We start from the raw sequence: 3,217 nt of genomic DNA on the forward strand, positions 1-3,217 counted from the left end.
AGATAAATACATTTTAAACCCGCATTTTAGTTATAAATACTATAATCGCATGACTGAGTTGAGTTGAGTTGAACAATTAAAGAGTGAGAGTAAAAAGTACCACTTCAAAACGGTTGTAATTTTTGGCTCCTTTTTATAGCAGTACATATAAACCACATGAGAAGGAAGCAGAAAAAAAGAATTGGTACTGGAGCCTAGAGAGGTTTCAGAGCTGGAATGTGCAAGTATGTATTTTATTTTTTATTTTCAAAATGATGCTAATTCCTGATACAAAGCCTGTAATTACCAAAGTGAATGGAGTTTCACCAAGCTTAGGTAAAACTAACATTTATCAGCTACTTTTGAATTCAGCAGATAGCTGATTTCAACCAAACTAAGTAAACTTTTTCAGATACTTTCCAGGGATTATGTTACTGCCAACAACTCCTATTTCTAACTTTCAACCTGTTTGCTATTTCCCAGGTTATAGTCTGTGATGAAAAATCCATGATACATCAAAACATACTTCTTCACATTTTTATTCAAGCTCAGTCTTTCTGAAATATAAAAATAAATGAAAATTTATTTGTCAAACTGCAGAGGGCATGAATAGATCAAAAGGTACAAGGAAAAATATTCAAATGTTGCTGCATCTAGAGGCTTGTTCTAGACAAACATCAGATTTTGATTTATATCAAGATGACAGAAGGCTAGATATATATTTCTGAATATGAAAGTGGAAAATTCTTACACATCTTTGCATTTCCTTCAGCGTTATGTCCAACAGCATCCATTTTAAATAAGGTACTTTAGGACACTGCTCACTTGAGAACCAAGTAAACATTTCAGCTTTATTTATTTCTTTTCAAACTGGTCTCTCTTCAGACAATTACGCTATCAAATACTGATCACAGAATCACCTAGGTTGGAAAAGACCTTGAAGATCATCTAATCCAACCATTAATTTAACACTGACAGTTCCCAAATACACCAGATTCCCCAACGCTGTCAACTGACTCTTAAACACCTCCAGGGATGGGGACTCCACCACCTCCCTGGGCAGCCCATTCCAACACCTAACAACCACTTCTGGAAAGAAATGCTTCCTGATATCTGGTCTAAACCTTCCCTGGCACAACTTGAGGCCATTTCTTCTTGTCCTATCACTTATTACTTGGTTAAAGAGACTCATCCCCAGCTCTCTGCAACCTCCTTTCAGGGAGCTGTAGAGGGCGATTAGGTCTCCCCTCAGCCTCCTCTTCTCCAGACTAAACACCCCCAGTTCCCTCAGCCGCTCCTGGTACGACCTGTGCTCCAGACCCTGCACCAGCTCCATTGCCCTTCTCTGGACACGCTCGAGTCATTCAATGTCCTATTTGTAGTGAGGGGCCCAAAACTGAACACAGGAATCGAGGGATGGCCTCACCAGTGCCGAGTACAGGGGTCAGATCCCTTCCCTGTCCCTGCTGGCCACGCTATTGCTGACACAAGCCAGGATGCCATTGGCCTTCTTGGCCCCCTGGGCACACTGATGGCTCCTGTTCAGCCGGCTGTCAATCAGCACTCCCAGGTCCCTCTCTGACTGGCAGCTCTCCAGCCACTCCTCCCCAAGCCTGTAGCGCTGCTGGGGGTTGTTGTGGCCCAAGGGCAGCCCCCGGCATTTGACCTTATGGAAACTCCTGCAGTTGGGCTCAGCCCATGGCTCCAGCCTGTCCAGGTCTCTCTGCAGAGCCTCCCTGCCCTCGAGCAGATCAACACTCCCACCCAACTGGGTGTCACCTGCAAACTGACTGAGGGTGCACTCGATCCCCTCGTCCAGATCATCAATAAAGATGTTAAACAGGAGTGACCCCAAAACTGAGCCCTGGGGTACACCACGCATGACCAGCCACCATCTGGATTTAACTCCATTCACCACAACTCTTTGGGCCCGGCCATTCAGCCAGTTTTTTACCCAGCAAAGCGTGCGATCATCCAAGCCTCGAGCAGCCAGATCAGGGCATGCACATGAATAGCAGAGGCATCAGTGAGTGCAAACAGCAGGCTATTGCTTCAGTACCAGCACAGGGCTGTTAATCTCCACACCTTGCTGGAAACTAATGCAAACTTGCTGACTGAAGCTGGAACTTAGAGGATGAGTTTGTGACCAAGAACATGGATAAAACTACCTCAGATCATCTGTGATTTCCATCCATTCCTCCAAATTCCCTTTCCTATATTCATTGGGCAGAGAAACTATTATGGAAAAGTATCTATGAAACATAGGTGTAAGAGGCACCTCTTTTCCTACTAGGAAAGCTTCCTTCCTGATCCCATTGCAAATGAGCAGTGAGGTTTTCAACTTCCCAGCAAATATAGTTCTTGTAATACAATTAGGTGAAAGACAATAGAAAAGGAATTTAAATTACAGTGCATCTGTCTGTAAACATTTTTGGGTGGTGAAGGAGGAAGGGCAGAAATAGAAAAGAATGTATGTAAGCTACAGAGCCCTTCATTCTTTGCTCTGTTAAATGATATCTGCTACATATGAAGTTCAAAATGCAACTTTTACCATAAAATCCTACAATACATTTGTGATGGCATTCAAAGCATGTATCTAGGTGCTTTGTGAAGAAAAAAGGGATGTCAAGCTTTTGCATCCATCAAGCTAGATCTTTTTATTTATCCAATACCTTAATTTAGAATTCCATAACCTAACAGCAATGACAAGGGCAGCTTGTTTGGAAATAGAAGTTAATCTGAATTTTAAAAAAGACAGTTTTCTAACTGGCAAGGAACCTGCAAGGTCAATCAGCTGTTTCACTGGCCTAGTGTCTCCATCCATGAAGTACATATGACAGACACTCCCTGAAGGAAAAAGTTGTTTGGGGAGAAGCAGACTTACAGTTGGAAAATGTGAAATAAATATACAAGACAATAAAACAAGAACAGTGTATGTTAGGAAACCACTGACATGTAGCTAAACAAAAACTAAGATCAAAAGGTACTGGATAGTGATAGATGGGTGGCATTGTTGTCACCATTCTTCTACGGCACCATTCAAAAAAATAGCCTCTTTTTTTCCCCTTAAACCATTACATTATCAACTGCTATAGCACACACAAATCACTATCAGGAACACAGCCTTTTAGTCCTAAATATTTTGTACTTTTTTGTAGCTACAGATACTAGTTGGAGAGAGGAAAAAAAGGAATAACTATGAACAGGAACACTACCAAAGCCCCTCTCAGGGGTCTTG

The sequence above is a fragment of the Athene cunicularia genome (assembly GCF_003259725.1).
Source record: "Athene cunicularia isolate RWA chromosome 3 unlocalized genomic scaffold, athCun1 chr3_part1, whole genome shotgun sequence".
Taxonomy (NCBI): domain Eukaryota; kingdom Metazoa; phylum Chordata; class Aves; order Strigiformes; family Strigidae; genus Athene; species Athene cunicularia.